At 40.8% G+C, this 23,034-nt stretch overlaps 1 long non-coding RNA gene across 1 annotated transcript in view; it reads right to left on the bottom strand.

The window, feature by feature from the left end:
* Positions 1 to 23,034, bottom strand: part of LOC110259934 — a 59,188-nt gene that overhangs the window by 15,305 nt on the left and 20,849 nt on the right. Inside the window, exon 2 of the long non-coding RNA XR_002342424.1 lies at positions 2,465 to 2,537. This is a non-coding gene — a long non-coding RNA (uncharacterized LOC110259934). The remainder of the gene's footprint in view (positions 1 to 2,464; positions 2,538 to 23,034) is intronic.

The following is a 23,034-nucleotide window of genomic DNA, read 5'->3' as shown; positions in this document are numbered from 1 at the left end:
TAAGGCAACAGCTGAACTTCAACTTCCCAAACACTTCCTAAGTTATTATCATCAATTACATCTTCTCCAATCAAGAGGACATTTTCATTTGTTTATGCCAGAAACAGCCTTGCATAGTTCATTCAACTGAAAAAATGATGCAGACCCAAAGAAAGCAAGAGAAATAAATAGCAACCTTCCTTTAAAGCAGGAAGACCTGTTAAAGATCTCTTCTCTTTTCAGTAGAAAATGAGTAATTCCTATCAAGGTCGCCAGCATCAGCATCTCACAAACACACACACGTGTAATCAAAGGAAGAAAGGACGCCAGTGTTTCTGTCTATTGCAGGATTCAACCCCAGAAGCTCTCAGCAAACACTGCTATTTCCTTCGTAGGAAGATCGTGAATCATTCATGCCTTAAAATGCTATTGTCAGTGGTTTGCGTCCTAAGACTTGAACAATCCGTCCGTCCATGAGTGCTTCATGAACTGGATACCTGTGCGATGCCCAACAGCAGTCAGGGTTGGCGCAGGTGGGAGAAGACACGAGGGAGAATGCGGAGAGCCTGGCGGAGGTGGGCAAGTCCACACTTACTGGTTTCACCTTGAACTGCAGCCCATACTTGCCTTCAGAGAAAGAGCTCCAAATTCTTTTGAAAATTGTGAATCTATGCTATTCTAATGTATTTTTCCAAAATTCAGGGATTCTATTCTGAATAATTTATAAAATTCATAGTTGGATTGTGACACTAAACAACGAAAAGCCAATTCTCGAACTGTTATAAATCTATTAAAGCCAATGCAGATGGATTACCGCTTCTGATCTACTACCTCACTGCCCATTTTCTAAGCCACCATGCATGGGGAGGGCATTCAACCCACTAAAATTTCTGGTGTTTTGGGCTCCCTCCCAGAAGGAAAGGACAGCTCCTTTGCATCTCTGTTAAAAAGTAAAAGGCAGATTTGGCCTCTTTGTGGAGAAAATGCAAAGCAGAGAATATTTTAGGTTAAACATGAGAGCGTTCCTGTTGCTTTTCTTCAACTGAGTCTCCGAAAATATTTATTTTCAACTTATTTGAACATAGGTATTGAGGAAAGGGGCTTGCTTTTTTGAAACAAGCAAAGTGGATACTCCCTGCAAAATACAAAGTCAAAAACATAAATACGGTCCTTCCCACAGGCTTTGAAGTGGCAGACACTTCAGGCCTTTGCCACTTACTCTTCTCTTGGATAAAATCAACATTCCCCTTCTGTAGGTAATAAAATAAGAAGTCCTGTATTCAGAAATGATAGCTTTTATTGTTGCAATCTAGAAGTGGCTTTAATGGGACGTTGCCTTGCTACCTGACCCCTGGCAAGAAGGCCACAAATTAACTATTCTAAACCCAACATAATCATCTTTGTTCAGTTTAGCTTCTCATTTACCCCGTTTATAGTCAATATATCTATAAAACAGCTTAGATCAGTCAATAATCAAAACATCTGTTTTCTAGTCAGTTATCTTGGGGCATTCACCAGAAAATTATATCCATCAGTCAAAATACTCCATGTGTGGGGTCGTAAGAGTTTTATAGTGGACATGAGCATGTGGTTCTATCAGGTTTGGATATTCCGGGTTAAAATCACGGAAGCTGGGGTTCCTGTTGCAGCTCATCGGGCTAAGAACTGGACTAGTATGCATGAGGATGCAAGTTCAATCCCTGGTCCCACTCAGTGGGTTAAGGATCCAGCATTGCTGCAATCTGCAGTGCACATCACAGTTGCAGCTCCGATCTGGCAATGTTGTGGCTGGGCTGTAGGCCGGCAGCTGCACCTCTGATTCAACCCCTACCCTGGGAACTTCCATACGCTGCAGGTAGGGCCCTTAAAAATTGTTTTAAAAATCATCGAAGCCATATGCTATGGACTGTGTGTCTATAGCTTTAAACACCCAGTCCTCTGTGAATCGAAATAGATCCCGTATTGTTCCAAGCGACTTTTTCCCACTCTGATCTTAGGCTGGTGTGTTCTGAGTAATTTGCCCTAATGGGGCCCATGGTAAGACCACATCCCTGCCTGGGGAATGAGATCTTCCCAGAGAGGGCACACCTTCCCCACGTCTACAATCTTAGAAACATTTGGACTCTGAGATGTGGTAGGAAAGTTTCTGCTTCTCCTTCCGTCTTGGCCTTGCTCTCTTGAGCCTGAACGCTAAGGAATCTTACCAGAAGGCTCTATGGAGATGCTGCAAAGATGCTCTGGGGCTGAAGCACCTGGAGGCAGCCCTTGGAATAAACTGGGAGAGAGGAAAGCAAAAAAACTCTCACAAAGGTGAGCTATGACTTGTGAGTTCTGAAAGCAGGCCTATAGAGAGGGACATACTTTGGGGTTAATGGGATATATTGATATGGTCTTGCAATCTCTTTTTTGTCCAATCTGGTTTTTGCTAGCTGTTCAAGTGTGACATAACTTCCAGTAACCCTCTACTTCCCACTGGCCCATTTACCTGGCACAATGATCTGCTCACTCAGGACCAGAGGTCACATCACAGTATAAGCAGGTCCTCTGTTGCCCTGCGTCTATGGATAATGGAGAGAAACAGAGTTTCCAATGAGCACCAGAAGCAAGTTTGGGGAAAATCCTTCAAAATTTTAAAACTCACAGTTGAAACATGAGGGAGAAACCCTACAATTATACATTACAAGAAATAAAATGTGAGGTAAGAAGAAGTTTTTTTGAACAATCAATGAAAATGAAAAACAATTTGATCAATTTACGCTACAGAACAGGCTGGATTGTCCTCCTATGTGCTCTCGAGAAAAATGACATTATAAAATCATTATCATATGAAGAGGCAACCAAAAACACTTGCTGTTAAAAAGCATTTAAGAGATATGTCGGGCAGTTTATTTTTTTATTATCTCATTTTTCTGAACAAAGTGCTGTTTCTGGTATTTTGGCAGCTTTTTCGAATGTGAAATTTATTGTCGTTTCTGTCATGTAGTTTAAATATTGAGTTTCTTACAACTTTCTCTTTGTACGTTTCTATATTTCCTAAAAAAGACCCTCAAAGTTGTATGAGCTTAAGGCCTTACAAAATCTGGATCTCCCCTGTTTATCTCCAATTTCTCTCATTCCAGCTTGGTCTCAGCCAGGCTGTGGCAGAGGATGAGGTAGGGTGGTAAAAGGGAGAGTTTCGAACTATGTCCATACTTAGGGACCACGAATTGGTGGTGGTCTCCAAGGGTCACGAGAGTCTTGGGCACAGGAGTTGAGGCTGTATAACCCCAGGCATCGCTCCCGCCTTGAAAGATCAGCACTGTTAAATATGCCTACGCTTTCCTGTCCTCCAAGTTATTACAGTGTTTGTTTAATCCAGAGCACAGACAAGCATTCCCATGTTCGCCAAGAGCATCAAATCCAACTGGCTTGTTCTCAATCTCTGTCAAATGCTCAGTTACAGTAAACAATATTGATATAATATGTTTAAAAGCATATCTGTTACATGATATTGCAGAGTTATTTACTCTTAAGAGTGCTGGGACTTTTGGAGGTCTGTGATTCCCTGAAATTGTAGGGAGAATTTAACGTGTGTCTGCATTTATATCTTTCAAGTCAGAGTCTCAAATCAGTCCATGACATGTAAAAATTAATAATCACTAATCTGCATTTCAAGAATAAGTGCCTCCGCAGAGGAAACCGATCCAACTAGGAACCATGAGGTTGCGGGTTCGATCCCTGGCCTCGCTCAGTGGGTCAAGGATCCAGCATTGCCGTGAGCTGTGGTGTAGGTTGCAGACATGGCTCAGATCTGGCGTTGCTGTGGCTCTGGCGTAGGCTGGCAGCTACAGCTCCGATTAGACCCCTAGCCTGGGAACCTCCATATGCCACGGGTGTGGCCCTAGAAAAGACCAAAAAAAAAAAAAAAAAAAAAAAAAGAATAAGTGCCTCCATGGAGGTGGTACTGAAAGCAAATAAATAAAAATAAATGATAATACTTTCTACCTTCAAAAGGTTAAAAAAATTATATTAGATTGTTTAAAATCCATTTCTATATTAAGCTACGCCAGTAGAAACATATCATTAATTTATACAAAGTATGAGAGATATCCCAATAAAACAAAGGATGTTTGCAAAAGTACTCATAATTTCATTCCTCAGTGTGTCATTGCTATCGACTGAAGTGTCGCCCCCCAAAATTCAGAGATCGAAGGCCTAACCTGCAACGTAAATGTATTTGGAGATGGGCCTTTCATCGGCATGAGATGGAGATGGGGCGGGGGGGAGCCTCAAGAGGAATTAGTGAGTGCCCATAGGGAGGAGAAAAGAAAGAAATCCTTCTCTTTCCACACCGTGAGGCCATGGCAAGAAGGTAGCCACCTGTAAGCCAGGACGAGAGCCCTCACCAGAAGCCAGCCACATCAGCACCTTGCTCTGGGATATCGAAGCCTCCAGAACTGAGAAAAACGTGTCAGTTGTTTAAGCCTCCCAGTCTACGATATGTTGCTACAGCAGCTCAAGCAGACTCAGATGAAGCAGGGCCTATGGAAAACTTTTCTCCCCAGTTTCCGTCGAGAAAGAGTTGGGCATCTCGGGAGCCATGATCATGAATCTGTAACTAACTGTTTCTTCCTCTTTGTCCTGAATGTTAAACTTAGAATCAAATCTGTCCTTGTACTCTAATAAAGGTCTAGAACCTTCCCATGTATACTTTGTATATGAACTTCCCTCTAAGACATCTGTTACTTCTCATGCTAATTTTCTCTTTCCTTTCTTTTTTCTCATCCACTTACTTGTAACCTTACTATATTGTGCTCTATGCATGTATGCAAGTTGCCTCAGATCCTTTCAAAAACAAGGCAGGTTATAAGTAAGAATATGAATGAATGGATGAATGACTTTTCCATTCGAGAATTAAAAATACAAATGTTCATAACTGCATTGAGAATTATATACAAATATTTATTTGAAGAACTATGTCAACCATGCTCACAATCCTATGGAAGTGATTTTCTTGCTCCGGGAGTCCTTATCTTGGGGGTCACAGACTCTCCAGGGGTTCTGTGGACAGAATTCAGGGAATCTATACACTTAAAATGGTGAAAATATATCTTCCTTTTCACCGACCTCGAACTGAAATTTAACATTTCCTTCAAGCATAAATACTGACAACAAGCCACAGAAGTGCTATCAGCATCTGTGATTTTGTCTCCCATAGAAACCACAGATATTCTCCTCTCCAGTAGGGTTTTGTGGCTATCTTCAGACGTCATTTATGTTTCTCATCACCATCCAAATGTCAATGTCACCAGACTTACTGCTGCAAGGTTGTTTAATGCATTAGCAAAGAAGCACGTGTATTACTACATCGCCCAGGTTGGGATAATTACATTTGTATGTATTGTGTTGCTTTGCAACCTTTTGTATTTTGTTCTATGTATTTAAAAACACTGTTCTGAAAAGGGGTCCGTAGGCTTCTTCAGACTGTCAACAGTGTTCGGTGCTGTTAAAAAAAAGTTACATCTGTGTCAAGGACAACCTGTTTAGGCAGCATTTTACAGAATGTTTGCAAATACCTTACTGAGACCTATACTAAGAGGAGGGATGCTGGTTTCTCTTGACTGGAGAACAGTGGCATCCTCTTTAAAGAAGAGGGACCATTAGAAGCTGAATGGGTCTTTTAGTCCCTTTGACAATATAAGGTCATACTCAACCCTCCGGAGATAAATTTATTTCTTAGGTCTGCACTTAAAACCTCTGAAAAGGCATTTACCAGCCTGGGTGAAATTTTGGGTCAGCATTTCTGTGTCTGAGAGAGGAAAAGCATTTGACTTAACATACAAAACATCTACTAAGAAGCAGTGCATTTGATTCAGTCCTGACTCATTGCCTATTTTGCAAATTATCTAAGCCCCTTCCTTTTATTTTTTTCCTCTGTGAGTCAGGTTTCTTTTAAATTTTTATCAGACACTGTGGCACTTTTAGCACATCTGGAGTAGGGCAAGAATAAGGAACTAAAACGAAAGGCTGCCAGTATGATTGCTCAACACACACTTGAACATTATTTTTAGTTAGTGACATTCACAGCTAGGACCCGGTACGATGGAATGTGTGTGTTTGCGTGTGTGTGTGTTGGAGGGGAAAGAGTGTACATGTGGTGACACCACTCCAAGAAGGCCGTGGGCAAGGGTCTTTGCTCCTCCCTCCCAAGTTCATTGATTGAAGATCAGGGGAGGGAGGGAGCCAGGATGGACTAGAGAGGTTTACTCTCGCCCTCAGCGCTCCGTACTGCAACCACAATGGGAAGTGGGTGGGGAGGCAGCCTGGTGGGTCCCTGCAATGGTGGACTTTATTCTCTCTCTCTTTCGGGCCAATAGGAGGGTACTATCCCTGGGCCACCTGCCCCTGCTCCCGTGAAAGCTGTGGTTGGAAAGTGGAGTTCATAGTTAAATGATAAGGCACCAGCTCCTCTGAGGATAGACGCATCACTTTGTATAACTAGTAAGTTTTCCAGATGGCAGATTTCTTACCTTTTAAGCAGTGATGCTTTTTTCGTGTCAGTTATTTTAGACTACTGAACTTATCATAAATGTCCTATACACCTCCCATGTACTTAGAAAAGTGTCCTGAAGTTAGTTTAGTCTTATATTGAGGACTCTGCATCAACACAAACTATTCTTTCTCGCATGGAAGTGCAGCAAAAGTAAACACCAGGACCCACTGAGGGTCTTTGAATTGGAATTGATGCTGAGATCTTTGGGTCTTCTATAGTGACTTCTATTTTTCGTCTAATTCTTTCTTATCAGACATTATTCTCACTGTTGTCAATAATCCCAATAACGAATTTCTTCTGTGCTCCAATAGATTTGGAAACCAGATATGGAATAATGAAGAGACTGAAGGTCATTTTGAGAAGAGAAAAACTTTGGCGCTTGAGATGTCTTCTTTGTAGTTTATGACATCTGAGTATTCGCAGAGTTTTACCGATCTGCTGATTCCTTGCTGGGTGCTGGATGTGTGAGTTTATGGTACAGGTAACTTCCAAAATAAATGAGGTCCCCCTCCGCCTGGTTTTCTTGTAAATCATCCGAAGAGGTCACCTTGCTCTCACAGGTCCATCCTCGTACCAGCACAAAGAAATGCTTATCACAGTTTTTGGCAAATAGCAAGCTTCTGCCATGGAGTTAAAAATCTCCTGAATCTACTAACTGAAGTATTTACAGGCCTTGACTAAAACCAGAGGTCCTGCTGTCAGAAATCTCTGAGTCACACCCTCAGTTTCACAGAGGCAGCAAAACCCAATTTTCGCACTTCCTCTTTCACCTGGGCTTTATTTATCTCCTTTAGTTGTAACTGCGCCACGTGGGGGAAGGACACTGGACATGGATGGAAACCCCGCTTCTGCCTCCAGCTAGCTGGGTGGGACTTTGGGGGAAACTAGTGTTAAGTGAATATTATTTAGGACCCTCTGTTAAGTGAATATAATCTAAGACACAGGGTGTTTGTGAGAATGAAGTGAATTCTCACTTCTAATTCTAATTCCTGTGAATTTACCCAGGCAGTGTCCGGCACTTAGTGGGTGCTTTTTTCTCTCCTTTCTCATGTTCCTTTATTTCCTGTCTGTTGACTCTGCAACAACCAGTTATACAGATCACCTTCAAAACACAGTTATCGGCTTCAGTCAGGCAGTGTTGATGAGCAACCCAACAGCCTTAGTCGTTCTTAAAAGTCCCCATCAGATTTTGAATGAAGCTGTGTGACAGCTGTGTGACAGTCACCTTGTCTTAGGAGCCTATGTCCATGTCTGCCAGCCCTTGGACCAGGAGTTTCTTGAGGGGAGGGTCGGCATCTCACTTACCCTTTTCTTCCCAACTCTCAGCCCATCACTTAGGACATCAGTAAACATCGAACGAATGAAGAAAAGAATAAAGAACTATTAAAATATCTTTTTTTTTTTTCTTTTTCGAGCCACACATGCAGCTTATGGAAGTTCCTAGGCTAGGGGTAGAATCAGAGCTGCAGCTGCTGGCCTACACCACAGACACAGCAACACAATATCCAAGCCACGTCTGCAACCTACACCACAGCTCACCACAATGCCAGACCCTTAACCCGATGAGCAAGGCCAGGGATCAAACTGGCCTCCACTGGGATACGAGTCAGGTTCGTTACCGCTGAGCCACAACGGGAACTCCACCATGTAGATGTCTTGAATGAAGTTCTCTTTACACTAGGAGAGTCCTAGTCTGGTAGAGTAAATAGTTGGATCAAAAGCCAAAGAGCCTGGACAACAAGAGGCCAAGAGGACCAGATCCATAGAGAGTTACCTACTGGTAGCTTTCTGCTGACCTCTCAGCCCAGAATCAGTTCATAACAACAACCTGGAAATTTTCCCAATGTATCTTCAATTTGGAAAGAAAAAAATCTTCATTTGCATTTCTATACAGAGTCACTCTGCCTATGACTAAAATGGTCTTCTATTTTAAGTCATAAGAAAATTAATGAGAAGCCTGGTACTTTCTGGCCGTCAGCTCAGCCCTCTCCACTGCAACATTTACCCAGTCAGGTGTCTATGAAGAGAAAGAAACCAGCTGCCGCTAAATAGCCTGGTTGACCACCTTGCTTTTGACTGACTTGGGCCCTCTTGTCCTTCGTCCTTGTGCCGCATCCACCCCTTAGTAATTTCTGCCATGCATTCTTTTTGTCTTTTTTTTCTCCTTTTTTACAGCCACACCTGTGGCATATGGAAGTTCCTGGGCTACGGGTTGAATCGGAGCTGCAGGTGCTGGCCTACACCACAGCCACAGCGATGCCAGATCTGTGCCCTATGCTGCATCTCACAGCAACGCCGGATCCTTAACCCACTGAGCGAGGCCAGGGATCAAACTCGCATCCTCCCGGACACCATGTCGGGCGTTTAACCTGCTGAGGCACCACAGGAACTCCTGCCATGTCTTCTTCACTGGGCATTTTTCCATCTCCACGACAATCCCCAGGCCCAAATATCTTATGCTTTTCCCTGGATTTCTACCTTCTTCCTCTTTCTGTGTCTATCCATCTTACACACACTTACATGTTCTTTCACAAAAGTCATATCTCACTGGAAAAACATCAGTAATAGTTTTCCATCTCTGGGTTTTCTTTCAACCAATGAAACCACCCCCAGCTTCCTTCTTCTCCCTTCCCACTGGTTCCTGTATCTAATTCTAGGAAGATTTCCAAGACATTCAAATTAACCTCATCAGTACTTGTTTTCTCATTACTTGAGTATACTTCAGTATCCACTGTGCCTATCCACACTATCCTTCCCTGCCTTCTCATCCATTTCCTGAAATCCCTTCAAAACATAACATTTTAGAGGTTTAAAAAATGACCTTGGGTTGGAGTCCAACGATGCCATGCAATCCCCTCGTTTCTTTGCAGTCAAGAAACTAAGACCCAGAGGTGGTTTGTGATGTCCTTCTGTTGGACAGGTCTCAGCATCCAAACACTACCTCTACAACACCTTCAAGAAAGCAGGTCCCTGGAGAGGAAGAGGCAGGAAGGTGGATGCTATGGGACACCTCCCAGCCTCAGGTCTCAGCATTCGTACTTGTACGATCTTCACAATGAATTCATTTGATTTTTTTTTTCTGCAGCACCCACAGCATATGGAGGTTCCCGGGCCAGGGATCAAATCCAAGCCACAGCTGAGACCAACACCACAGCTGCAATAATGCTGAATCCTGAACCCACTAGGGATTGAACCCAGGCCACTGCCAAGACAATGCTGGATGCTGGATACTCAACCTGCTGCACCACAGCAGGAACTCTTGAACTCATTTTATAAAGGACAAATCTAAAACTCAGGAAGATCAAGTAAGTGATTTGTTCAAAGTCATACATCTAGTCAGTGCCAGACTCAGTTCTCAGGCCTTGGTTTATTTACTTCCCAAATCTCACTTTATTTCTCAATCTCACTGCTCCCTCCACCTGTTTATACTGTACAGAGTTCACGTTGGTGTGTCTGCTCTTCTGTGTCTGTTACTTGACATGGGTGGAGTATCCACCTGCTAGAGCTGCCATAGCAGAATCCCACAGACTGGGTGCTTTAACCAACCGAAGTTTATTTGCTCACTGTTGTTGAGGCTAAAATCTAAGGTGCCACATATTTGGTTTAAGGCTCACCTTACCATTCCCATTTTAACTTAATTACTTCTTTAAAGACCTTATCTTCCAATACAGTCTCCTTCTGAGGCTCTAGGGGTTAGGCTGGCAACGCATGAATCTGGGGAGAACACCATTCCGCCTGTAATGAGGGTCCAGAACTGTATCTTCTACTTCAGTTATCCTTAATCTCATGACCCCCCCCCCAAGTAGAGTAATCTCTTTCACCAAATTACAATGAAAATCACACAAATTAGTCCTAACTAAGGTTTAGACTCTTTTGCATTTACACATCCACATTTAATGTGAGAAGAATCTAGAAATGCATTCACCCATGTCTTTATTGCTATCTACACCCAGCTCTTTGCTTCAAACACCCATCAAAACCAGTGAAGAATAATTAATATCCACCAGAGTTCCCCTCGTGGCACAGCAGAAATGAATCCTACTAGTATCCATGAGGATTTGGGGTTGATCCCTGGCCTCGCTCAGTGGGTCGGGAATCCAGTGTGGCCGTGAGCTGTGGTGTAGGTCGCAGATGTGGCTTGTATCCCGTGTTGCTGTGGCTGTGGCATAGGCCAGCAGCTGTAGCTCCAATTCGACCCCTAGCCTGGGAACCTCCATATGCTGTGGGTGCGGCCCTAAAAAGCAAAAAAATAAAATAAAATAATTAACATCTGCAGCAACATGGATGGAACTAGAGACTCTCATACTGAGTAAAGTAAGTCGTAAAGAGAAAGACAAATACCATATATCACTTATATCTGGAATCTAATATATGGCACAAAGGAACCTTTCCACAGAAAAGAAAATCATGGACTTGGAAAATAGACATGGTTGCCAAGGGGTAGGGGGAGAGTGGGATAGACTGGGAGCTTGGGGTTAATAGATGCAGACTCTTGCCTTTGGAATGGATTAGCAATGAGATCCTGCTGTGTAGCACTGGGAAGTGTGTCTGGTCACTTATGATGGAGCATGATAATGGGAGAAAAAAGAATGTATACATGTATGTGTATCTGGGTCACCATGCTGTACAGTAGAAAATTGACAGGACACTATAAACCAGCTATAACGGAAAAAAATGAAAATCATTATATAAAAAAAATTAACATCTGCTGACAGCATTAAGCCCATCTCTGCACCAAGCACTGCATTCATAGGACTTACACTCGTCAGCTGCTCTTCCCCCCGCTGCCACCCTCACACACAACATGGACAAATATTACAACCAGCAAATCAATAAGGAATTTCTCATCAGAATCTTATCATTGAAAAGAAAAAAGGTACAGAGCTTCCTCGAAAATTGCACTTCTGACATGTATATAGCTCTCTAGAAGCTTCAGTGATTTTTTAGGGGGAGGAAATGGAAAAGAAAAGGTAGTATTTCTTGTAGAAAGAAATAAGAACAGGATGAGAAGGAGTCCATGTGCTTATATTCCTGCCTGAAATATTTTCATGAGGATTCCAAACTTAAAATTTTACTGCTTAATTCATCTTTTTTTACCAAACTTACCCAGAAGCCAGCCATCCTTCTCAAAGCAGTGTTTATATCCAACAAAGAATAAAGTATATTTCACATTAATTTCAGGCTGCCTCAGAAAAGACAGTAGTCAAAGAATTATAAATATACCAGCTCCTCTTGCAATATAATGCAAAGGTAATATGCCCTTGAAATTTCTAGATCATCCATAAGGTGGTGACACTCCTGAAGGCTCTATTTTGTTGTTAGTTTTATAGAATGAGAATGTTTTTCAACTTAAGATTAGCTGTGATATCTGCAACTCAGGAACGCAAGGACAGTCCATTGAAAATTCTTACACAGTCCTCCATGGTTCTCATTTTATAAGTGTAAACTTGCACATTTATTTTTTAAAAAATCAGGAACTTCCTGACAAGTATATCATCTTAAGTGAGGAAAGTTTTGTAACGGAACATATGGGGAAGAAGTTTAATGTATGCTAAAACATACCACCTCTTGCAAATAGCATGATCTCTTAAAAAAGAGAAAAAAAGAAAAATGAACATGTACTAAATGTTATGTATCTAAACCTCTCTTTCCTTCCATTCCTCAAAAATCTTTCTCAAGTAATTGTCCCTTAGCTCTCTGATTGAGTCAAACTACCCCGAACCCCAAAAGCGTCTTGTTCACAGCCCCAATCAGTGTCACAAGTTTGTATTTATTTGTGTGATTAAGATAAATGTCTGCTTGGAGATCCTGTGGTGGCTCAGCAGAAACAAACCTGAATAGTATCCATGAGGAGGCAGGTTCGATCCATGGCCTCACTCAGTGGGTTAAAGATCTGGCGTTGCCATGAGCAGTGGCGTAGGTCACAGATGTGGCTTGGATCTGGCATTGCTGTGGCTGTGGTGTAGGCCGGCCACTGCAGCTGCAATTCAACCCCTAGCCTGGGAACCTCCATATGCCGCAAATGTGGCCCTATGGAAAACAGCATAGAGGTTCCTCCAAAAATTAAAAATAATACTACTGTATTATCCAGCAATTCCACTTCTGGGTATTAATAGAAAAGAAATTAAAACATTAACCTGGAAAAATATGTGCACCCCATGTCCACTGAAGCATTTTTTTATAACAGCCACAATGTGGACACAAACCTCGTGTCCACTGATGGATGACTGAATGAAGACAATGTGGTGTACAGGTGTCCCTCGGCATCAGTGGGAAATTGATTCCAGGACTGCAGAGGATTCCAAAATCCCCGGACACTCAACCCCCATGTCAGCTCTCTGTACCCCTCCTTCAGATTCCAACAACCTCAAATCATGCAGTATTGTATGTATTTATTTTTTAAAATCTTGATACAAGTGGACCTGTGCAGTTTAAACCTAAGCTGTTCAAGGGTCAATTGTGTGTACATACATACATATGTGTGTGTGTGTGTGTGTGTGTGTGTGTGTATGCATATAGACAACAGAATATTATCAGCCATAAAAAAAAGAAGAAAATACCGCCCTTTATAACAACATGGGTGGACATCAGGGGCATTTTGCTAAGTGAAATAAGTCAGCTAGAGAAATACTAGGACTATATGGTCTCACTTAGCTGTGGTATCAAAATGAAAAAACAAAACCTGGAATTCCCATTGTGGCTCGGCAGAAACAAATTCCACTAGTATCCATGAGGATGTGGGTTCAACCCCTGGCCTTACTCAGTGGGTTAAGGATATGGCATTGCCATGAGCTATGGTGTAGTTTGCAGACACGGCTCAGATCTGGCGTTGCTGTGGCTATGGGTGCTGGCCTGGGAACCTGCATATGCTGCAAGTGTGGCCCTAAAAAGCAACAAACAAACAAAACTCACAGATAAAGAGAACAGATTGATGGTTGGCAGAGATGGGGACAGAGGAGGGGAAGGCAGTGCTGGAGGTGGGGGTGAAGGTGGTCAGAAGGTACAGACCTCCATTTATAAGACAAGCAAGTCCTAAGGCCATGACGGAGGGCATGGTTGCTCTGGGGAAGAATGCCGTATTGCATATTTGAAAGTTGCTAAGAGAGTAGATCTTAAATGTTCTCATCACAAGAAAAAAAATGTGTTAAGTATGTGTGGAGGTGAATGTTAACTAGATTTACTGTGGTGATCATTCCACAGTATAGACATATATCAAATTATTATGTTGCTCACCTGAAACTAATGCTCACTGAAATTAATGTCCTCATGAATGCTAGTTGGGTTTGCTCATCGCTGAGCCATAATGGGAACTCCAATGATACCTTAATTTAAAAAAAATAAAACCCTAAAACAGTATAGACCATGTTTAAAACCATTTTTGCTTTACTTAGTCGTTTTTCTCTTGTAAAGTTTTATTGAAGTGTAGTTATTTACCAGGTTGTAATTTCTGCGGTACGACAAAGTGACTCAGTCACACAGGTACCCACATCCATCCTCTTTCAGATTCTTTTCCCGCACAGATGATCACAGAACACAGGGTGGAGTTTTCTGTGCCAGACAGCAGGTCCCCATTGGCCAATCATTTTGGATACCTCAGCGTGGAGGTACCAATCCCCCAAATTTTAGATTTTAATCCTCAGCTCCCTGGGTTGTGAGTCCTGAATGCATTTGAAAATATGATGAATGTGCAAACTTTCTCCCAGAAAAACACAAACAAAACAAAAAAGATGAATGCTTATGCCCCAACTCTAGGTGTCAGAGATCACACCTGTTTGGCTTCACCAGTTAATCCACATCGTCGTGCCTAAAATCTAACAGGAGATCGGGGTGTGTTTAATGACTGCCCGACTGACAAGAGAAACCAACAGTTATTTCCACCTTCATATTCAACACATCCTTCCATCTCCCTTTCAAGCAGCTCAGCTCCCATGTCCCGGAGGGATTAGTGATGGTTCTTACCCACCTGCCGCCCCCTATTCCTGCTGCAGACCAACCCCTCTGCAAGGGCGAGAGCAGCGCCCTCCTAGTTCTTCAGAGGGAGCACATTTATCTCCCCTTCTCTTTCTTCTGTCTTCAGACAATCCCTTTCTACTCTTTTTCCTCTTAATGCGTAACCATTTTTAACTCCCACTAATCTCTTAAAAAAACCAAATTCCTTTGGCTAAAGCCAAGCTTAGTCCCTGCTTGTTTTGTTTGTTTGTTTTTATTTTATAGCCACACTCGTGGCATATGGAAGTTCCTGGGCCAGGGATTAAACCTAAGCCACACCTACAACCTATACCAGCTGTAGGCCACAATCTTTTTAATTCACTGTGCCAGGGTTACTAACTCTATTATTTAGAAAAGAGTAGAGGAAATACGTGAACTATTTTTTCAGCCACACCGTGGCACGTGGAAATTCCAGGATGGAATCCATGCCACAGGAGCAACCCAAGCTGCTGCAGTCACAACACTGGATCCTTAACCTGCTGCACCACAGAGGAACTCCTTAAATCATTTTTATGCGGTTAGAATAAGTCTATTACCAAAACAGAGAAGCAAATGGAAAAAAAAAAACTATACACAAATATTTCCACATGAATGCAAACACAGAAGTCTGTTTAAAACAGTTGCAAATAAAATCCAGCAATATATAAAAATATAGCCTACCCTGGGAATGCATTTGCATTTACTTGTTTTTCTATTTTATTTTTAATTGTTATTTCCCCAATACAATTTTTTTTTCTACTGTACAGCATGGTATTTACTTTTTTTTTTTTTTTTTTGTCATTTCTTGGGCTGCTCCCACGGCATATGGAGGTTCCCAGGCTAGGGGTCTCATCAGAGCTGTAGCCGCCGGCCTACACCACAGCCACAGCAATGCCAGATCCAAGCCATGCCTGTGACCTACACCACAGCTCACGGCAACACCGGGTCCCTAACCCACTGAGCAAGCGTAGGAATCGAACCCGCAACCTCATGGTTCCTAGTCGGATTCGTTAACCACTGCGCCACGAGGGGAACTCCCAAGCATGGTATTTACTTTTGAAAACTAACCTATACAATTATGTACATTGACAATAAAATGTCAATAAATGTCTATCTTTCTTCACAAATGTCATGATTACATACACAGAAAATCCAAAGAAATCTACAGAACAACTACGCAACTAATAAGTGAATTTAGCAAGGCCTCAGTGAGACAAAGTCAATATACAAAATAATAGAGTCCATACAATAATAATGAATAAATGGAAATTTTATTTTTAAAATATGGAGTTCCCATCATGGCACAATGGGTTAAGAATCCTTCTGCAGTGGCTGAGTCACTATGTAAGAGCAAGTTCAACCCCTGGCTGGTGCAGTGGGTTAAAGGATCTGGCATTGCTGCAGCTGTGGTATAGTTCACAGGTGCAGCTTGGATTCAATCCCTGGCCTAGAACTTCTATATGCCTCGGGTACAGCCGTAAAATTAAATAAAAATGATAATAGTAATCATACCCATTACAAAAGCATCAAAAGTCAAAAAAATACATACAGGTACATCTAGCAAAAAATTTCTAAAGTCTCTGCCCTTAAAGATATAAAACATAGTTAATAAAATTTTTAAAAGATCTATGATGAAGCTATAGCAATCAAGACAGCATGATACTAATATAATGATATACAAATTGACAGTGGAATGAAAGAGAAAGTTAAGAAATAAATATACAGGAGTTCCCGTCGTGGCGCAGTGGTTAACGAATCCGACTAGGAACCATGAGGTTGCGGGTTCGATTCCTACGCTTGCTCAGTGGGTTAGGGACCCGGTGTTGCCATGAGCTGTGGTGTAGGTTGCAGACGTGGCTCAGATCCCCCGTTGCTGTGGCTCTGGCATAGGCTGGCAGCTACAGCTCTGATGAGACCCCTAGCCTGGGAACCTCCATATGCCGCAGGAGCGGCCCAAGAAATGGCAAAAAGACAAAAAAAAAAAAAAAGGAAAGAAATAATTATGCAATAGATGGTCAATTGATTTTCAACAAAAGCACCAAAGCAAGCAGAAAGAAAAGACTTTTCAATAATATTGATGGAACAAGTAGATATCCATATAAAAAAATAATTAACTTCAATTCTAACTCCATAAACCTAAACAAAGAAGTTAAAATTATAAAGCTTCCAGAAGAAAATATAAAGGAATGTTTTCAGGATCTTGAGGTTGGCAAAGATTCCTTACTCAGGATACAGAAAGCCCTGAGTGTAATTTTTTTTCAATTTCTGCTCATTAAAAATGACATTAAGGAGTTCCCATGTGGCCTAAGCAGTTAAGGATTCAGCTTTGTCACTGCTGTGGTTCAGGTTCAGTTCCTGGCCCAGAAATTTCCACATGCCACGGGCATGGCCAAAAAAAATAATAATAATAACATTAATAAAATAAGCAAACCAGACTTAGAAAATTCACAAAACATTAACCAGGCAAAGAACCTATATCAAGAATAAAGAATTTTTCAACTCAATAGTAAAATGACAAATAGTCCAATTAAAATATGCAAATTCACAGGCAGTGTGTAAACAAATAAGCATGGCTGTGTTCCCCACAAAAAAAACTGTATTTACGGACACTAAAAAAATTAAAAATAAATAAAACGTGCAAACGTTGGGATCAACAGCTACACACAACTATATATAAAATAGACAACAAAGACTTACTGTATAGCATGAGAAACTGTATTTACTATCTTATAATAACCTATAATGGAAAAGAATCTGAAAAGAATATATATATACATATATATGCATGACTGAATCATTCTGCTGTACAACTGAAATTAACACAACATTGTAAATCAACTGTACTTCAATTTTTTTCTTTTCTTGTTTTGTTTTTGTCTTTTTGCCTTTTCTAGGGCCGCTCCCAAGGCATATGGGGGTTCCCAGGCTAGGGGTCTCATCGGAGCTGTAGCCGCCGACCTGCCTACCCCAGAGCCACAGCAACACGGGATCCAAGCTGCGTCTGCAACCTACACCACAGCTCACGCCAACGCCAGATCCTTAACGCACTGAGCAAGGCCAGGGATCAAACCCACAACCTCATGGTTCCTATTGAGATTCATTAACCACTGAGCCACGACGGGAACTCCCAGCTATACTTCAATTTTTTTTTTTTTTAAATGGGCAAATGACCTGACCAGACACTTCGCGAAAGAGTTACAAATGGTCAGCAAGCACAGGAAGTGCAGCTCAACACCGTGAATCATTAGGAAAGTGCAACAAAACCACAATGAGATATGCCTACAATGGCCAGAAATAAAAAGATGTTAATGTGATGGGAACGATCAGAACTCTCAGATTACTACTGAGGGGAGTATATAAAAAAGACAACCATTTTAGTTAAAGGTTTGGCAGTTTCTTCAGAAGTTGAACAGCACACGCCCTAAGACCGCCAGCTTTACCCTTTAGTATTCACTCAAGAGAAAGGAAAACATATATCCACATAAAGACATATGTATGGATACTTATAGTGACTTTATTTATAATAGCTTCAAACTAGAAACAACCCAAATGTTCAAAAACAGGAAAAGAGGTAAACAAATTGTGATGTATGCATTAGCTCCAACGGGCAACGGTGAATAGAAATGAACTAGTACTGATACACACAACAGCAAAAATCAATCTCATACACATTACGCTGAACAAGAGAAGCCAGATTCCTACAAGAATATGCCTTCCCATGCCACTGATAAGTTCTGGAACAGACAAAACTAATCTATAAAGGACAAAATCAGAACAATGGTCGTGTCTAGGGAGAGGAAGAGGGGGCAGAATTGACTCTAAGGGGGCAAGAGGAAAATATTATGTTATCTTGATAAGAGTCTTGGTACATGAAAAGATGCATCTGTTCAAACTTACAGAACTCCAACACTTAGGAGCTGCGCAGGCCACTACATGGAGACTACGGTTTAATCAAATAATTAAACAGTTACTAATTATTTCAATATTGTTGTGAAAACGAAACTGAAAACCAATAAAGGAATAAAATAGGGCAAATTCATGTCACTCGTTCCCTCAGGGAGTATGAGCCCCAGATTGTGAGATGGAAACTACAAATATATTCTCATTTCCACCTGACTAGACTGGCAGTGTGCTTCTAGTTTCAAAGATAGGTGTTTTCCATGCTTCTGACATCAAGTACCTTTTTCTCCCCATGTGGCCCATGAACTGGAGCCAACCTCATCATCCAGAACCTGTAGAAATATGAGGATCCATTCCAACAGCTCCACCAGCTATGTGAGTAGAATGTTCTGTTTGTCTCCAATAAGATGTTTTCCAGGAGACTGTGAAGGATAAGCCTGAACGTATATGATTTTTGCCTTACCTGCTGACTTTACCAACCAACCAAGGCTAAGCTATGAGTTCACAGCAATTTTTCCTACGTAAATTAGTAAGTAACATACTGTAGATTCAATACATAACTGAATCCCTATCACATGATTCTACTAAGAATCTGCTCCGGTTATAATTAAATGTATCAACTGTACTTAAAGTCTATTAAAATTCCCCCAATCCTTTCTTTTCCCTCCCCCTCCCCCCCCCCCCAAAAAACATGAACTATTTATAAAACTTGCAGTCTCTTCATTTGGTTTTACTTATCTGGACCCATAAGCCACGCATGGTAAATTTCAGACCTATAATTTGTGGCTTCCTGCTTCCAAGATTTCTCCAGAGTCGTTCTCATGTGACTGTTTTTCTAGTTAAATATTTACACATATACACGGGGTACACAGGCAGTTCATATTTGACATGATTTAACAGCATCTACATCTGTTTCTCATCATAACATGACTGGAAAATGTGCCTACTAAACATTTTTTAAATATATTTGTCCAAAATATTTTTTTTTTCTACTCTCATCTCGAGACATTTCTGTGTAAAGAAAATAAAAGACAAGACGGCCCCTCTCAGGCCCTGTTTCATTAACTCCTTTCCTCTGGCTTCAGGGCCCTCTGTTGCTACCCATCATCATTTCCCAAGCCTAACCAAAGTGTGCAGCAGGTCTTTTTTTAAATCAGTGGCTGAGAAGCACAAAACTGAGATACGAAGGTGCAAAAATCTTATTTAAATAAAAAGCCTCCCAAAGCAACTGGCTTCAGTGTGATGCTCCAAGGTTAGCAAGACTGCCTCTGAATAAGGTCTCTGATGATGCAAACATGTCTGAAGTCTGTTTCCTGCTCCCTCCCAGTGCATAACTTCAAGCATGCGTTTTCCAAATATAAAAAAGTAGGAAAGAAGGAAGGAAGGAGGGAGGGTAGGAAGAAAGAAAGGGTGAAAGAAAATTACTGGTTTTCCAGACGTGATCATTCCTAGGTCCCCAGCATCTCAAATCATAGCACACACATCTGTTCTAATTCTTCCCCGGTTTGTTTAACAAAGTCAATTTTCTTAAGTTCATACACTTTTCCAAAAATACAAAGCACAGTTAAATCATGAATGTATTTTCTTCAGAACACTAATTTAGAATAAGTAGATCTTGTCTGACTTTCATTCTATTGTTTGGGGTTTTAATCCAGAAGTCTGTTTTCTCATTTTTATTCATATGTTATCATAAGCAATAACAAAGCAAAATGAAAAAGAATGAAAACAAAAACAAAAAATCCTGAGTGAATTATAAATCCTGGAAGCTGACCCATAGTTCATATGTATTCAAAAAGCAAAAAAAAAAAGGAATGATTGTTTTCAGCTATTTTGAGACTTATTTTTCCAACTTGTGTCTAATTGAAGACCTTGATTTTTTTTTTTCTTTTCTTTTCCCTGATTATCTTTTAGCCACTTCATAGCTCTACGCACTCTGGAGAGAAAGTGTTTGGATTAAAAAACAGAGATGAGAATAAAATGGGTATAATTGACCTCAACTGCCCTGAGAAAAAGTTTTATTTTCAGGAAACCTGGAATACTCAACTCTAATAAAGCTTTTGGTGCATCTGCGAATTTTTTAATTAATTAATTATTTATTTATTTATTTATTTATTGTCTTTTTAGAGCCACACCCACGGCATATGGAGGGTCCCAGGCTAAGGGTCAAATCTGAGCTGTAGCTGCCAGCCTACGCCACAGCCACAGTAACGGCAGATCTGAGCCACTTCTGTGACCTGCACCACAACTCACGGCAACGTCGGATCCTTAACTCGCTGAACAAAGCCAAGGATCGACCCTGCCTCCTCATCGATACTAGTCAGGTTCGTTTCCACTGAGCCAAGAGGGGAACTCCTGAGAATTTAAATAATCCTTAGTATTCCTAATTCCTGTCATCCTGATTTAAAAGTATAACAGTAGATTTTTAGATAAACTATAAAAATAGTATGACATACTATGTAATAGACATACCATAAAATAGACATTCTGTTATGAAATAATATGAAAAGTTGTTCAAATCTAGCCATCATGCTATATACTCAGAGAAGCATCTCCTAGAATGCTCTATATTTTCTCAAATATATGTATTTACATAATATACATAAATAATACATGTAAATATATATATAAATGTTAGCTTTGGTCTGCGGTTCCGATGCGTCAAATGCCTATGCTAGTTTTAGAAGAAGCAAATAATTGTAATACGTATGTAAGAAAACCTACAAATTATCCAAATTGTACTTTATCCATGAACTCTCATTACGTAGTAGATAAACATTTCAGGGAAAAGGATATTATGCACATTTACATTTTTTCTTAACTTTGGAGAATTAAAACATATTGAGCATTAAATACTTAAGGAATTTTATAAAACCTCCAAGAAGGTAGAGGAGGGAAATTCCCAACTCTTTTTATGAAGACAAAAGAATGCTGACACCAAATCCTGACACAGACATATAAGAAAAGAAAATTATAAACAAGTATCCCTCATGAACATAGGTGTAAAAATTCTTAACAAAGACCAGAAAATTGAATTCAGCTAAAGATAGAAAATGTATTATATTGTGACCACGGGAAGTTTATCTGAGGCTTAACATTTGAAAAGCAATCACTATAAATCACCATGGAGCTCCCATCATGGCACAACAGAAATGAATCCAATGAATCTGACTAGGAACCATGAGGTGGCAGGTTCGATCCTTGGCCTTGCTCAGTGGGTTAAGGATCCGGCGTTGCTGTGAGCTGTGGTGTAGGCCGGCAGCTGTAGCTCCGATTGGACCCCTAGCCTGGGAACTTCCATATGCCGCAGGTGCATTCCTAAAAAGATAAAAATACCAAAAGCATATATGTGTGTGTGTGTGTGTGTGTGTGTGTGTGTGTGTGTGTGTATCACCATATTAACGGAATAATGGGAGAAAATGCATATGTGCCAAAACCTCCAGTTCACATCATGAACAGATCAGGGACAAAGTAAGAAAACACAATGTGGAGTTCCCATTGTGTTAACGAATCCGACTAGGAACCATGAGATTGCGGGTTCGATCCCTGGCTGCCTTGCTCAGTGGGTTAGGGATCCGGTGTTGCCGTGAGCTGCGGTGTAGGTCGCAGATGAGGCTCGGATCCCCGTGTTGCTGTGGCTCTGGCATAGACCAGTGGCTGCAGCTCCAACTGGACCCCTAGCCTGGGAACCTCCATGTGCTTTGGGAGCGGCCCTAGAAAAGGCAAAAAGCCAAAAAGAAAAGAAAAGAAAACACAATGATACCCTACACAACTACTAGAGTGGCTGAAGTTAAAAATACTGATCTCACCAAGACCTGATGTGGATAGGGAAGTTCTGGGCCTCTCATACATTACGGGTGGGAATATAAGTAGTCCCATTACTCCCGTTTATTTTCTTTTATGTTTTACGATTTTTTATTTTTTCCATTATAGTTGATTTACAGGCTTCTGTCAATGGGTCCAATCACTTTGGAAAACAGTTGGGTAGTTTCTTTAAAAGTTAAACATAAACCTACGGCAACCCAGCCATTCTACTCCTGGATATTTATCCAAAGAAAAATTAAAGCATATACATGTTTAAATATTTAAACACAAATGTCTATAGGATCTTTATTTGAAATAGCGAAAAACTAGACATAACCTAAATATGCATCAATACATTTATGGATAAAGAAATTGTGGTATATCCATACAGTGGAATATTGCTCCATGTTAAAAATAAATAAAATAGAATATTAATACATGGCTAACGACAGGATGAATCTCAAAATAATTATGATGAGTGAAATAAGCCAGAGCGAAAAAAAAGGAGTACATAAAATCCTAGAAAATGCAACATAATCTATAGCAATGTAAACCTCAGGGGTTAACTGAGGATGTGGAAAACAGAAAGGCTGGAGAAAGGGATTACATTTTCTTGATTGTAATGCTAGGTTCATGTGTGTAGACCTTTGTCGAAACTTACCAAACTGTACACTTTAAATGGTGCCATTTATTAAATATCAATTACATCTCAATAAAGCTGTTTTTTTTCCTAACTTCTAATAGGGAATTAATGTCCATAAATTTGAGAAACAGAAAGAAGGCCAGTGTGGCTAGAACAGGATGAGCGCAAAGGAGTTAAAAGGCAAAGTTAGAGTAAGCTGGGGCCAGACCAA

This window comes from Sus scrofa, chromosome 1 (genome assembly GCF_000003025.6).
Source record: "Sus scrofa isolate TJ Tabasco breed Duroc chromosome 1, Sscrofa11.1, whole genome shotgun sequence".
Classification (NCBI taxonomy): domain Eukaryota; kingdom Metazoa; phylum Chordata; class Mammalia; order Artiodactyla; family Suidae; genus Sus; species Sus scrofa.
This window is presented reverse-complemented; position numbering and strand designations above follow the sequence as displayed.